We start from the raw sequence: 17,264 nt of genomic DNA, 5'->3' as shown, positions 1-17,264 counted from the left end.
ATTCCGATATCACGAAAAAGGCGACATTTTCCATGTAAATGAAGTGTCGAAATTTTTCGTTGGTTAGAAATGCTGGTTTTTAGAGTAGTTCCGCACACCATAGAAACGTCATATTTTGTCAGGCAGTGAAGCTAGGAACATAGTTTATGATAGAAAAAAGAGCATTAAAATTCGTTTTCGTTTCGCGGCGCAAATCGAAAAAATGTGAAATTTGTAATGGCTGTATCTAGGAGGTAGAAATTTCGAGGTGATGTTTATTCTGATGCGTAGTTTGCGAATCCGCCCTTAAACTTGAAAAAAATAGTCATGTTCGGTGTAAGAAAGTGCTAGGAATATTATAAGGGGGCGTCTAATTCTACACAATTTGTAGATATGGTGGAATCACGAAATTGCGTTCAAGTGTGTAGAGTACAGCGCATGTGAGGGGAAAATTCCGACATGTTGGAAAAGTCGTCATCTTCGATTCAAAATGGCGGCTCAAAAATTTGTAACCATGAAAATTGTAAGTTGTGCTCTTGGTAGGTAAGCCAGGTTTCGCTATGTTATTAAGGACGTAGTTCAGTTTAAGTGAAGAAACAAATCATTGGAGAAGTCGCCATCTTGAATTCAAAATTGCCATATTTTTGAATTGCCTTCATTTGGCCTCTTATGTGGTATATTGAGGAGAATAGAACAAGCATAATTCAACGTAGTAAGTTAGCTCCGCGGTAAAGTGTCTGGTTTCTGAGTAGCAGGTCTGGGTTCGAATCCCCGCCGACCTTGTTTTATCTTGCGTTTTTTTTTCTTATCACGTTGCTTTGTTTTATCAAAATAATTTCTGTTGGCATTGCGTGAACAAAATATTTTCGTTATTACAGACATAGACGGAAAGGATATATTTATACGCTAACTGTTGAGATGGTCTCGAAACTAGGCAGTATGTTCGTGTAAAGTTTCGAGACGATACTGAAGTATTTAAAATCAAACATATGTAGCATTGGAAATGGAGCATCACCAGTGTCTCTATCGGAAGCAATGTTCGGGGGGGGGGAGTATTACCCCGGGGGCACTGCTGATAACATTCTATTTGTTATTGTATTATATACGTATTATTTTGATCTCGCCAGGGGCGCTCTGAGGAGGCGGTGTTCCCCAAAAAGAGTCTGAAAGAAACAATGGGCATCTTTTTCACGATATAGTGTCCATACAAGACAACAATACATTTTGTCTCGCGACAACAGTGTCTACTTCAAACCGGAAACGATTGCAAAGTATCTTTCTCCCCTTTTATGTCCCTCGTTAAGATACCTGCGTATACCAAATTTGGAGAGAATACCACAAATAGAAAGTATAAAATATTAATTTTAAGGAAATACACACACATACAGGGACGTACGCAGGGGGTGGTTCCTGGGGGTCCGGACCACCCTCGAAATTCCAACTTTTGTGTAAATGTAGCCTAATTTTAGGGACAAGTTTAGGAATTTCAATATAAAATACACAGATATTGAGTTTGGACCCCTCCCGAAATAAATTCCTGCGTACGCCACTGCACACACACGCTCATACACACACACAAATGGGCCCCTCTTGAAAATTGTCTCGTCGGCAGCGTACATATTTATAATAAATAAGATACGTGGGAAAGTGCCCCTTTCGATTTAATAGTTTTAGTTGCGGGTCCGGTTGGAATGAAATGCCGTATATGATAGAGTCAAGCTTATTTTCAATCACCTATGCTATAAAAATAAACTTTCAAAGAAAGAAAAAGTGAGAGAAAAACTTGTTGGGAATCGAACCCAGGTCTTTTGCACAGTAGGCTTACGTCGTTCCCCTACACTACTCGATTCGTTAGATTTTGGATATCCTACTTACTGCTCACATAGTACTGGTACGTAGCTGGCCCGCGTCCGTGGAATTATATACCTCTATAATCGGAAACACACTTAATTGTTTGCATACTTCCACAAAACATACAAACACCAAATTTTGCATACTTGTTCGTCATGGGATGTGAGTAATGGGAAAATTCCGATATCACGAAAAAGGCGACATTTTCCATGTAAATGAAGTGTCGAAATTTTTCGTCGGTTAGAAATGCTGGTTTTTAGAGTAGTTCCGCACACCATAGAAACGTCATATTTTGTCAGGCAGTGAAGCTAGGAACATAGTTTATGATAGAAAAAAGAGCATTAAAATTCGTTTTCGTTTCGCGGCGCAAATCGAAAAAATGTGAAATTTGTAATGGCTGTATCTAGGAGGTAGAAATTTCGAGGTGATGTTTATTCTGATGCGTAGTTTGCGAATCCGCCCTTAAACTTGAAAAAAATAGTCATGTTCGGTGTAAGAAAGTGCTAGGAATATTATAAGGGGGCGTCTAATTCTACACAATTTGTAGATATGGTGGAATCACGAAATTGCGTTCAAGTGTGTAGAGTACAGCGCATGTGAGGGGAAAATTCCGACATGTTGGAAAAGTCGTCATCTTCGATTCAAAATGGCGGCTCAAAAATTTGTAACCATGAAAATTGTAAGTTGTGCTCTTGGTAGGTAAGCCAGGTTTCGCTATGTTATTAAGGACGTAGTTCAGTTTAAGTGAAGAAACAAATCATTGGAGAAGTCGCCATCTTGAATTCAAAATTGCCATATTTTTGAATTGCCTTCATTTGGCCTCTTATGTGGTATATTGAGGAGAATAGAACAAGCATAATTCAACGTAGTAAGTTAGCTCCGCGGTAAAGTGTCTGGTTTCTGAGTAGCAGGTCTGGGTTCGAATCCCCGCCGACCTTGTTTTATCTTGCGTTTTTTTTTTCTTATCACGTTGCTTTGTTTTATCAAAATAATTTCTGTTGGCATTGCGTGAACAAAATATTTTCGTTATTACAGACATAGACGGAAAGGATATATTTATACGCTAACTGTTGAGATGGTCTCGAAACTAGGCAGTATGTTCGTGTAAAGTTTCGAGACGATACTGAAGTATTTAAAATCAAACATATGTAGCATTGGAAATGGAGCATCACCAGTGTCTCTATCGGAAGCAATGTTCGGGGGGGGGGAGTATTACCCCGGGGGCACTGCTGATAACATTCTATTTGTTATTGTATTATATACGTATTATTTTGATCTCGCCAGGGGCGCTCTGAGGAGGCGGTGTTCCCCAAAAAGAGTCTGAAAGAAACAATGGGCATCTTTTTCACGATATAGTGTCCATACAAGACAACAATACATTTTGTCTCGCGACAACAGTGTCTACTTCAAACCGGAAACGATTGCAAAGTATCTTTCTCCCCTTTTATGTCCCTCGTTAAGATACCTGCGTATACCAAATTTGGAGAGAATACCACAAATAGAAAGTATAAAATATTAATTTTAAGGAAATACACACACATACAGGGACGTACGCAGGGGGTGGTTCCTGGGGGTAAGGACCACCCTCGAAATTCCAACTTTTGTGTAAATGTAGCCTAATTTTAGGGACAAGTTTAGGAATTTCAATATAAAATACACAGATATTGAGTTTGGACCCCTCCCGAAATAAATTCCTGCGTACGCCACTGCACACACACGCTCATACACACACACAAATGGGCCCCTCTTGAAAATTGTCTCGTCGGCAGCGTACATATTTATAATAAATAAGATACGTGGGAAAGTGCCCCTTTCGATTTAATAGTTTTAGTTGCGGGTCCGGTTGGAATGAAATGCCGTATATGATAGAGTCAAGCTTATTTTCAATCACCTATGCTATAAAAATAAACTTTCAAAGAAAGAAAAAGTGAGAGAAAAACTTGTTGGGAATCGAACCCAGGTCTTTTGCACAGTAGGCTTACGTCGTTCCCCTACACTACTCAATTCGTTAGATTTTGGATATCCTACTTACTGCTCACATAGTACTGGTACGTAGCTGGCCCGCGTCCGTGGAATTATATACCTCTATAATCGGAAACACACTTAATTGTTTGCATACTTCCACAAAACATACAAACACCAAATTTTGCATACTTGTTCGTCATGGGATGTGAGTAATGGGAAAATTCCGATATCACGAAAAAGGCGACATTTTCCATGTAATTGAAGTGTCGAAATTTTTCGTCGGTTAGAAATGCTGGTTTTTAGAGTAGTTCCGCACACCATAGAAACGTCATATTTTGTCAGGCAGTGAAGCTAGGAACATAGTTTATGATAGAAAAAAGAGCATTAAAATTCGTTTTCGTTTCGCGGCGCAAATCGAAAAAATGTGAAATTTGTAATGGCTGTATCTAGGAGGTAGAAATTTCGAGGTGATGTTTATTCTGATGCGTAGTTTGCGAATCCGCCCTTAAACTTGAAAAAAATAGTCATGTTCGGTGTAAGAAAGTGCTAGGAATATTATAAGGGGGCGTCTAATTCTACACAATTTGTAGATATGGTGGAATCACGAAATTGCGTTCAAGTGTGTAGAGTACAGCGCATGTGAGGGGAAAATTCCGACATGTTGGAAAAGTCGTCATCTTCGATTCAAAATGGCGGCTCAAAAATTTGTAACCATGAAAATTGTAAGTTGTGCTCTTGGTAGGTAAGCCAGGTTTCGCTATGTTATTAAGGACGTAGTTCAGTTTAAGTGAAGAAACAAATCATTGGAGAAGTCGCCATCTTGAATTCAAAATTGCCATATTTTTGAATTGCCTTCATTTGGCCTCTTATGTGGTATATTGAGGAGAATAGAACAAGCATAATTCAACGTAGTAAGTTAGCTCCGCGGTAAAGTGTCTGGTTTCTGAGTAGCAGGTCTGGGTTCGAATCCCCGCCGACCTTGTTTTATCTTGCGTTTTTTTTCTTATCACGTTGCTTTGTTTTATCAAAATAATTTCTGTTGGCATTGCGTGAACAAAATATTTTCGTTATTACAGACATAGACGGAAAGGATATATTTATACGCTAACTGTTGAGATGGTCTCGAAACTAGGCAGTATGTTCGTGTAAAGTTTCGAGACGATACTGAAGTATTTAAAATCAAACATATGTAGCATTGGAAATGGAGCATCACCAGTGTCTCTATCGGAAGCAATGTTCGGGGGGGGGGAGTATTACCCCGGGGGCACTGCTGATAACATTCTATTTGTTATTGTATTATATACGTATTATTTTGATCTCGCCAGGGGCGCTCTGAGGAGGCGGTGTTCCCCAAAAAGAGTCTGAAAGAAACAATGGGCATCTTTTTCACGATATAGTGTCCATACAAGACAACAATACATTTTGTCTCGCGACAACAGTGTCTACTTCAAACCGGAAACGATTGCAAAGTATCTTTCTCCCCTTTTATGTCCCTCGTTAAGATACCTGCGTATACCAAATTTGGAGAGAATACCACAAATAGAAAGTATAAAATATTAATTTTAAGGAAATACACACACATACAGGGACGTACGCAGGGGGTGGTTCCTGGGGGTCCGGACCACCCTCGAAATTCCAACTTTTGTGTAAATGTAGCCTAATTTTAGGGACAAGTTTAGGAATTTCAATATAAAATACACAGATATTGAGTTTGGACCCCTCCCGAAATAAATTCCTGCGTACGCCACTGCACACACACGCTCATACACACACACAAATGGGCCCCTCTTGAAAATTGTCTCGTCGGCAGCGTACATATTTATAATAAATAAGATACGTGGGAAAGTGCCCCTTTCGATTTAATAGTTTTAGTTGCGGGTCCGGTTGGAATGAAATGCCGTATATGATAGAGTCAAGCTTATTTTCAATCACCTATGCTATAAAAATAAACTTTCAAAGAAAGAAAAAGTGAGAGAAAAACTTGTTGGGAATCGAACCCAGGTCTTTTGCACAGTAGGCTTACGTCGTTCCCCTACACTACTCAATTCGTTAGATTTTGGATATCCTACTTACTGCTCACATAGTACTGGTACGTAGCTGGCCCGCGTCCGTGGAATTATATACCTCTATAATCGGAAACACACTTAATTGTTTGCATACTTCCACAAAACATACAAACACCAAATTTTGCATACTTGTTCGTCATGGGATGTGAGTAATGGGAAAATTCCGATATCACGAAAAAGGCGACATTTTCCATGTAAATGAAGTGTCGAAATTTTTCGTCGGTTAGAAATGCTGGTTTTTAGAGTAGTTCCGCACACCATAGAAACGTCATATTTTGTCAGGCAGTGAAGCTAGGAACATAGTTTATGATAGAAAAAAGAGCATTAAAATTCGTTTTCGTTTCGCGGCGCAAATCGAAAAAATGTGAAATTTGTAATGGCTGTATCTAGGAGGTAGAAATTTCGAGGTGATGTTTACTCTGATGCGTAGTTTGCGAATCCGCCCTTAAACTTGAAAAAAATAGTCATGTTCGGTGTAAGAAAGTGCTAGGAATATTATAAGGGGGCGTCTAATTCTACACAATTTGTAGATATGGTGGAATCACGAAATTGCGTTCAAGTGTGTAGAGTACAGCGCATGTGAGGGGAAAATTCCGACATGTTGGAAAAGTCGTCATCTTCGATTCAAAATGGCGGCTCAAAAATTTGTAACCATGAAAATTGTAAGTTGTGCTCTTGGTAGGTAAGCCAGGTTTCGCTATGTTATTAAGGACGTAGTTCAGTTTAAGTGAAGAAACAAATCATTGGAGAAGTCGCCATCTTGAATTCAAAATTGCCATATTTTTGAATTGCCTTCATTTGGCCTCTTATGTGGTATATTGAGGAGAATAGAACAAGCATAATTCAACGTAGTAAGTTAGCTCCGCGGTAAAGTGTCTGGTTTCTGAGTAGCAGGTCTGGGTTCGAATCCCCGCCGACCTTGTTTTATCTTGCGTTTTATTTTCTTATCACGTTGCTTTGTTTTATCAAAATAATTTCTGTTGGCATTGCGTGAACAAAATATTTTCGTTATTACAGACATAGACGGAAAGGATATATTTATACGCTAACTGTTGAGATGGTCTCGAAACTAGGCAGTATGTTCGTGTAAAGTTTCGAGACGATACTGAAGTATTTAAAATCAAACATATGTAGCATTGGAAATGGAGCATCACCAGTGTCTCTATCGGAAGCAATGTTCGGGGGGGGAGTATTACCCCGGGGGCACTGCTGATAACATTCTATTTGTTATTGTATTATATACGTATTATTTTGATCTCGCCAGGGGCGCTCTGAGGAGGCGGTGTTCCCCAAAAAGAGTCTGAAAGAAACAATGGGCATCTTTTTCACGATATAGTGTCCATACAAGACAACAATACATTTTGTCTCGCGACAACAGTGTCTACTTCAAACCGGAAACGATTGCAAAGTATCTTTCTCCCCTTTTATGTCCCTCGTTAAGATACCTGCGTATACCAAATTTGGAGAGAATACCACAAATAGAAAGTATAAAATATTAATTTTAAGGAAATACACACACATACAGGGACGTACGCAGGGGGTGGTTCCTGGGGGTCCGGACCACCCTCGAAATTCCAACTTTTGTGTAAATGTAGCCTAATTTTAGGGACAAGTTTAGGAATTTCAATATAAAATACACAGATATTGAGTTTGGACCCCTCCCGAAATAAATTCCTGCGTACGCCACTGCACACACACGCTCATACACACACACAAATGGGCCCCTCTTGAAAATTGTCTCGTCGGCAGCGTACATATTTATAATAAATAAGATACGTGGGAAAGTGCCCCTTTCGATTTAATAGTTTTAGTTGCGGGTCCGGTTGGAATGAAATGCCGTATATGATAGAGTCAAGCTTATTTTCAATCACCTATGCTATAAAAATAAACTTTCAAAGAAAGAAAAAGTGAGAGAAAAACTTGTTGGGAATCGAACCCAGGTCTTTTGCACAGTAGGCTTACGTCGTTCCCCTACACTACTCAATTCGTTAGATTTTGGATATCCTACTTACTGCTCACATAGTACTGGTACGTAGCTGGCCCGCGTCCGTGGAATTATATACCTCTATAATCGGAAACACACTTAATTGTTTGCATACTTCCACAAAACATACAAACACCAAATTTTGCATACTTGTTCGTCATGGGATGTGAGTAATGGGAAAATTCCGATATCACGAAAAAGGCGACATTTTCCATGTAAATGAAGTGTCGAAATTTTTCGTCGGTTAGAAATGCTGGTTTTTAGAGTAGTTCCGCACACCATAGAAACGTCATATTTTGTCAGGCAGTGAAGCTAGGAACATAGTTTATGATAGAAAAAAGAGCATTAAAATTCGTTTTCGTTTCGCGGCGCAAATCGAAAAAATGTGAAATTTGTAATGGCTGTATCTAGGAGGTAGAAATTTCGAGGTGATGTTTATTCTGATGCGTAGTTTGCGAATCCGCCCTTAAACTTGAAAAAAATAGTCATGTTCGGTGTAAGAAAGTGCTAGGAATATTATAAGGGGGCGTCTAATTCTACACAATTTGTAGATATGGTGGAATCACGAAATTGCGTTCAAGTGTGTAGAGTACAGCGCATGTGAGGGGAAAATTCCGACATGTTGGAAAAGTCGTCATCTTCGATTCAAAATGGCGGCTCAAAAATTTGTAACCATGAAAATTGTAAGTTGTGCTCTTGGTAGGTAAGCCAGGTTTCGCTATGTTATTAAGGACGTAGTTCAGTTTAAGTGAAGAAACAAATCATTGGAGAAGTCGCCATCTTGAATTCAAAATTGCCATATTTTTGAATTGCCTTCATTTGGCCTCTTATGTGGTATATTGAGGAGAATAGAACAAGCATAATTCAACGTAGTAAGTTAGCTCCGCGGTAAAGTGTCTGGTTTCTGAGCAGCAGGTCTGGGTTCGAATCCCCGCCGACCTTGTTTTATCTTGCGTTTTTTTTTCTTATCACGTTGCTTTGTTTTATCAAAATAATTTCTGTTGGCATTGCGTGAACAAAATATTTTCGTTATTACAGACATAGACGGAAAGGATATATTTATACGCTAACTGTTGAGATGGTCTCGAAACTAGGCAGTATGTTCGTGTAAAGTTTCGAGACGATACTGAAGTATTTAAAATCAAACATATGTAGCATTGGAAATGGAGCATCACCAGTGTCTCTATCGGAAGCAATGTTCGGGGGGGGGAGTATTACCCCGGGGGCACTGCTGATAACATTCTATTTGTTATTGTATTATATACGTATTATTTTGATCTCGCCAGGGGCGCTCTGAGGAGGCGGTGTTCCCCAAAAAGGGTCTGAAAGAAACAATGGGCATCTTTTTCACGATATAGTGTCCATACAAGACAACAATACATTTTGTCTCGCGACAACAGTGTCTACTTCAAACCGGAAACGATTGCAAAGTATCTTTCTCCCCTTTTATGTCCCTCGTTAAGATACCTGCGTATACCAAATTTGGAGAGAATACCACAAATAGAAAGTATAAAATATTAATTTTAAGGAAATACACACACATACAGGGACGTACGCAGGGGGTGGTTCCTGGGGGTCCGGACCACCCTCGAAATTCCAACTTTTGTGTAAATGTAGCCTAATTTTAGGGACAAGTTTAGGAATTTCAATATAAAATACACAGATATTGAGTTTGGACCCCTCCCGAAATAAATTCCTGCGTACGCCACTGCACACACACGCTCATACACACACACAAATGGGCCCCTCTTGAAAATTGTCTCGTCGGCAGCGTACATATTTATAATAAATAAGATACGTGGGAAAGTGCCCCTTTCGATTTAATAGTTTTAGTTGCGGGTCCGGTTGGAATGAAATGCCGTATATGATAGAGTCAAGCTTATTTTCAATCACCTATGCTATAAAAATAAACTTTCAAAGAAAGAAAAAGTGAGAGAAAAACTTGTTGGGAATCGAACCCAGGTCTTTTGCACAGTAGGCTTACGTCGTTCCCCTACACTACTCAATTCGTTAGATTTTGGATATCCTACTTACTGCTCACATAGTACTGGTACGTAGCTGGCCCGCGTCCGTGGAATTACACCTCTAAAATCGGAATAGTTATCGTGTTATATATGTGTCTTTTACGATGATTAAGGAAATGATCTCTTGTTATTTGATTGTAATAAGAAATTTGAAAGACACGATTCTAGTACAATGTTTTACTACAGTGTAGTAAGTGGTGTTGTTTTAGTTGCTATAAACAATTTTTTTAAAAGCCTCCAATAATATTAATATTTAAATTACCTAGTAAATAAACGTCTTCATTGAAAATATAAGAGTAAAGATACAGGAAGACTGTATGTAATTGTCCAGTATAAATAATCATTTCAACAAGTCCTGCTGCCCAATAATTACTTTTGTACCAAAGGACAGCATTGTAATACAGTGTACTACGTTACTGTGCAAAAACTGGTGTTCAATCAAATGTTATGAACTAATGTTTAAAAAGCCTTAACAAAATTCATATTTGTAAATTACGAACAAATTTAGTCTTCATAAAAATGCAAGACGAGAGATACAGGTAGACTGCAAGAAATTGTCCAGTAAATATGAAATATTTCAAAAAGTCTTGCTGCAGGTAATATGTACTACTATGCCGAAGGGTTATTTTATAAGGGACTTTTCTATATTACAGTGCAAAATAGTGTTTTCTCAAATGATACCAACAAATGTTTAAAAAGCCTCCAACAATAATCATATTTGTAAATCACCTACAAATTGTAGTCTTCATTGAAAATACATGAATAAATATACAGGGAGACTGCAAGAATTTCTGCAGTATATATGAAACTTTTCAAGAAATCTTGCTGAGGTAATATGTACAACTATGCCCAAGGTTTCCATTATAATCCACTGTACTACATTATAGTACAAAAGTAGTGTTCACTCAAATGCTATGAAATAATTTAAACAATCTCCAACAATATTCATATTTGTAAATTATCTAGTAAACTGTAGTCTTCATTGTAAATACAAGAATAAATGTGCAGGAAGACTGAAATATTTTCCCACCCTTATATCACAGATATGAATTACTTTTCCTGCTGGTAATATGTACAATTAACTACAAGGACACTATTATATTACATTGTACTAAATTACACTGCAAAACATAATATTAAAAAATGCTACGAATAAATATTTGATAGGTTGCAAAAATCACATTTGTAAACAGTGAGTGTTTTCGCAAAATGCAAGGTTTAATAGGTAGGCTATTGGAAGACAGTGTCCGCTGTATATGTTTCAGAAAATAAATTCTGTTATTGTCTCTAACATGTATAGGTGTGCGCAAAGTGCACATAATAAGCCATGCACATGATAGCCAGAGTAGAAGTAGTAATAGAGTTCTTTCTAATAAATTGTGTTTGGTTTTCAAAGTTACATGGAAGGAATAATACCGGTTGAATTGAAGTATGTTTTGGTAACAGGTGTCTGCTGTAAAGGGAAGTGAATTCCTGAAGGAATAGTTTTCTAGAACATGACACCTCATGGCAAAGGCCTGACCGGGGGCCTGGGGGCGGAGCCCCCAGCGAGCTTTAGCGAGTCTGACCTATAATATCAGAAATCTTTAATAATATTTAGTATATATTTCTTCAGATGATACTGATATCCTCTACTAAATACTTAATTAAAAACTTTTCCAACTTTATTCAGTTGTTACGATTTGGTTACCCTCTAATAGTTTTGTCCCAAGCATTGCAGAGTCTATAGGACCGTCATTTACGCCTCTGTTAGAGTTTATTATCTCAACTTCTAACAGTGAAGAAATTAGATTAAACGTGCTCTTCCGAACACGAAAGTTTTGAGATGTAGTATTTGAAGTTTCATGTTTTATTATCTTCCGGAGTTTCTCAGCGTAAACAGGAAAGGCTAAGCCAGCACTGAATTTTAATATAGAAAGAGTGCTGAGTTAGGTTGATATTTGATTACAAAAGATAGACGTGCTACCCTGCTGTAACCTCGATTAACGTACTTCCCACGCACCTTGAGAGATTACTAACGAAGATTTATAAGATGTGTGAATTATTTTGTGTATTATTCCAACAAAATTACATAGCGGGATTTTGCCCTTGTCTGGTGCACCAGTCCGTGCGCATACATAATAAATTTCCTATATTTCCAAAACTTGACTACGAAAACAATGGCGTGAGAAAATTTCTGTCCCGGGACATAATCCTTGCTAGCTCATAAGTAAACACGGCCCTGATTGCGATTTAATGTCTCCTTTAGAAACCAAAGCTAAATGAGACAGGACCTACTGCCGAACATGGTATCCAGAACACTGCTGGGTACATGACCGAGGTGGCTTTTTAATGGCCCATTCATTTGAAGTAGTAACGAACTAACTCATTTACTTTAGACTTCTCATTTAAAATGACTGAAACGACTCCAGCTTCACATATGACTCATATAAGATAGTATGATGAGGTGAAAGAATTATCCATTACGGCAACTCAGATGGAGATAATAGTCAGCTGCGTTACTAGCTAGTTCCTCTCAGTTAGAGGTGATAAACCTCATGCAGTGTCATTTTTAACGTCGTATTAGAAGTTTGGCTAATGCTTGATGCTAACGTGAGTATTTAGAGATCCATTGGCTGAGTTAGCATCGATTTATATCGAAAAGGTCAGCCACGATTTTTCCATATGGGGTTGTCCAAAGACATAAGAAAAATCAAGGTTCAAGAGAGTAATTCTCTCCTACTTCTAACCTGCATCACGCGTTACTCAAAGTCTTCATACGACGCTAAAGTTGATCTAAATAGGGACCTTTGTTTTTGTTTTGAGAAGTGTTTTGTGAAGCAATGTTATTTTGTTATTTGTTGTTTCTAAACGCTTTCCTAATGCATACATGTTCTATTTTTGTATATTAATGTTACATTTTAACTTGCAATGTCTTTGGAATTTCGGAAGTCTGATGGATCTATTCTAACAATCGAAAACGTGTATGTTTAATGTTTATTCCCATTGATTTTGTATCTGTTTTATTTTGCATTGGATGTTGATTTAGATATATAATATGGACGAAATGCTTAATTGATTCCACGTTCTGAGAAATAACGATGTGATTTCTGTTATAAATTATACATTTTTGCTGTTTCCTTTTTGATATAAATGTTTAGATTATTGATCCTGAGATTTTGAAACAAATAGATATATATTGTAAATTATTGAAAATTAAAACAAAAGCACCTCGTATTTAACTAGATATGGAAAATTAAAACGATAGCACCTCGTATTTAAGAAGATATTAAAACTGAAGTCTTTCAGTTTTATGTCCCATGATTATGTCTAGTAGACTAAAAGAGAAGGGATGATGGAAAGAATGAATTAAGTGGTGGAATGAGAAAAGTGGGAGGAAACGGGAGGACCTCGAGAAAACCCATGCACACACAGATTTTCCATCACAAAACCCATTTGGCGCGACCTGGAATCGAACCAGTAACACAACGCTCCAGATGTAAACGCTCTAGCACTGAGCTACCGCACCTCCAATTTGATATTGGAAAATGGGCTATAGCCACTAAAAGTTTCCTTTTCAGTTATTCCTAGATCTATTTTAATTAGTTTATGTTTCCCGAGTGTAGTATAAATATGGAAATGCACCTGTAAATGGAAAGGATCTCGAATCAGTGTCTCATGTTAGGCGAAGCACAGACTAGAATCTAATTTTTGAACATGTTCATGAATATGTTTTCAACATATTGAACACACAAGTGCAAATAAACAGTGTTTACCAATAAAGAAAAAAGTTGATAGATATGTTGTGCTGCCTGTCCACATTTGCTTTAAGCTATTTTCTGTAGAAGAAAGTTGAACGGTTTCTGCTTTCTAAATAATTCTATGTTCTTTTACCAGTAAATGCGAAAAAGCGCATAATTTGGGAAAGATCAACTTTAAAGGAAAAGGGAAGCAAAATTATTTATCTTACGTTACAATCTTTCAAAATAAATAAATTATTGGTATTCACACTTGCTAAGCGCATCATCTAACATTTGTATTATTTTCTAAATTGAACACAGCATTGTAAAACAAACTACTCAATTCAGAAAATAAATATCTGTTCAGGAGTGGATGATCTTCAGGTGGTGATTATTTTCCACCAAAGGAAAATACAAATAGAATAGTTTACGATCAGCCACGTAGAACAATGCGTAATGATGTTGATTAAAAGCAAAATAGGCTAGTAATAAGCAGTAACTTGAGAGGCAATATACATGTAAGTTCTCGAAGGAACAAAGAGTGTCTTCAAAAGTTCCCGGCATTTGAACTAAAATTAAGTGAGCTATACTTTTGTTATTTTATTTTCAAGTTGATTATTAGATGCAAAACCTACGTAGCTACCTTCCAATCCTCCGTATGGAAATATATATATAGCTCTAGTTAATATTCTTCTATGTTAATGGTTTGCAATTACATTATAGTGTAATATTTAGAGTGCTAGCTTTCTCATTTAGGAGCCAACATTCCTGTATATGATCAGATACAAGTTACCTAGGTATATACTTACATGATAACAACTAATTGTTATATAGTAACTTCTGGTATTGTACTCAAATGAAATTGAACCCACGATAATTGGAAATACAAGTAATTATGATTCCATCTTCTACATATGCTAAATTCGTATCTGACTTTGAATTTTGAAATGTGTATACGTTCCATGAAATTTTAAGTCAATAATTGTATGTCAAATATTGTAGGGAATATTCACTCCTAGCCCTAGGTTTTAGAACTGAGTATTGGTATAATTAAATAATGTCAAACAGAAAGTAAATTTTTAATGAGTCGTTGTAATATACACAACAGTAATAAAATTATGAACAACACTTCTTTTGCAATATTTCTTGGCCTATGTTTAGCAGAAGGGGTCCAGCTCTTTTCTCTAAAAAAAAGTTACAATTTTGGTCATTTCTGTTCACATTCGGTTAGTTTAGGGTAGGTTAGGTTAGTTTAGTTTTCATTATATTAGTATAGGGGTCCTGCATAATTTTCCAAAAACTGATAGAATTTCGCTTATTTCTACTAATATTAGGTTAGTTTAGGTTAGTTGAGGTTAGCTTAGGTTAGTTTATGTTAGGTTAGGTTAGATTTGGTTACGTTATGTTACATCTAAGTACTTGCATCATTCATTTCTACTGTAAATTTTGTGCTTTTACGTGCTTCTGGATCCCTTGTACTAAACATACTCCTATTTCTGATTAGGTTGTCAATTTTCCAGTTGAATTTATACCTAACTAATGTTTATTATGTAGTAAACTTTTAACAGGATTATTATTGTACATACAGGATATCTTGAACACAGGGTAACTGTCTTGTCTTGTCTTGTCTTCTTCACCGTTATCGGTGTTATTATAAAGCATCAGCTTACCATGTATGCTAAAAATGTTATTAATTTGAAATGTTTTTATTGGTATTGTAATTAATTTTACAAATGGCGGAATCCGCCATTTGCATTTTTTTGGTCGACTTTCTAGTCGTAATACCTGTAACATATAGTATTACTTGTATTTTTAAGTATAAATTGTTAGTTAGGTAGGTTATGGTATATAAAGAATCAATTACTCAAATCCAGGTAATAATTGTAATGTCTTAGTCAGATATGAAAATTGTCAAAATCGGGAAGGAGTTCCAGCGGGAAGAAGAGGGCCAGTTACCCAGATGATCGGGGTGAAAATGTTGGATAAAGTGAAAAATAAATGAAATGAGTGCGTGTAGAGTAATTGTAATTGTGTGTAAATGTTTTCGTGTTCAAATGTGATGTGTGTAGATGGTGAATGATGAGTATTTTCCACTTTAACCACTTCCTCTTCAGCAGATCACTATCGGAGATGTTTGCACTTTCACAATCACCGTTGAACTCCCAGGGTAACTGTGTAATATCGTGTATTACTTGTCTATATTTTTCTCTTTCTATTTCAGATATGGCTTGTGCCAAATATTCATAATACTCTTTGTCCACTTCTGCAAATCACCATAAACGTAAAACAGTATAATATATAATATAAGCAAACGTAATGATATAAAATAAATATTTCAACTTATAATAACTGAATTTTATTACTGTACCGGCCTCTATTTTTAATATTGGTATAAATATGATAATATCCTGAAAATTGCTCTATATCGTGCCCGAGTGCGTAGTAGCGCACTAAAAATTGACTATTTTCTATTTATCTACTCTTTGGTATTTTGTACCCGTATTTATATATTTAAATTATAAGTGAAACATGTGCGTATGGCTTCCTATGCTGGTTTCAGAATGACTTTCGTAGATAAATCAATTTAAAATTTAGTTCAAGAATATCCATGAATGCTTTTCTTAAATGCTTTCAAACAAAATCAACAAAAAGAAGTCACATAAAAATACATAAGGTGTTATTAAAAATCGGGATATGTGAAATTTATTACGAAAGTATTATATTCTTTATTTTCATAATTTGTATGTTTTTACAAGATAATTCCCTCCCGAAGTACTGGTGTGCAGCTTACAGGTTCCAATCTATTCTCTATTTATTCGCAAGAAGATATAGAACGAACCGTTTAAATTACTGTTCTATGAGAAAGGCGAGTGCTAGAAAGAGCCAAGTTAGAATACGTGAACAAAGGGCAACGTTAAGCATAATGACCTACACAAACTTCTCATGGACATCAATAAACTTTACAGACTGTATATTAAAATAACTAAAAAAATTGTTCAATCGTTCCTCATTTGTATACAGGAGTAAAGATCCGTATTTTAAAATATACTTCTCTTATTATTAATTGAACAACACATGACTTTGTGGCTACATTATAAAACCAGCCTGACTCTGATATTTGTGAGACGAAGAATCAATACGTCATTGAATGACGCCGATATTTATAGATTTTTTACTTCAGCAGGAAATCGAACTACTCGCATTACATCTAAGTAGCGTACGCAATTGGGGTTTTGGCGTTTAACCCTTAACCTTTCAACAAGATATGGAAAAATAAACATTTACTACACTAAGATAAGTGAATGAAAAATCACCCTACACTTGAAAGAATATAAGATCGAATGCTTAAACCTACCTCTCAATGACATTCTACGTAGACCACTGATCACAACAACCGAGGAGAGATTTGTGTGCTGAGTCATACGTAAAATGGTTTCTTCACCTGCGTTGCCATTTTGTTTTTCTTTGTATGGATGCGCATAAGCATATTACTACGCACCTCAGTACAATGTAAAACCTTAACAGCTGCTGTAGGTATTCACAAAGATTGTTTTCTTTATGGTAACTAGTCGTCGCATTCAAGCCTGTACTCCGAAGTACACTTTCGGTTAAAATTGTGTCTAATTAAAAGTTCTAACTGTCTACCTTTAACAAATTTATTTCTTATTATTATTTC

This window comes from Thermobia domestica, chromosome 11 (genome assembly GCF_964235325.1).
Source record: "Thermobia domestica chromosome 11, izTheDome1.hap1.1, whole genome shotgun sequence".
Classification (NCBI taxonomy): domain Eukaryota; kingdom Metazoa; phylum Arthropoda; class Insecta; order Zygentoma; family Lepismatidae; genus Thermobia; species Thermobia domestica.
This window is presented reverse-complemented; position numbering follows the sequence as displayed.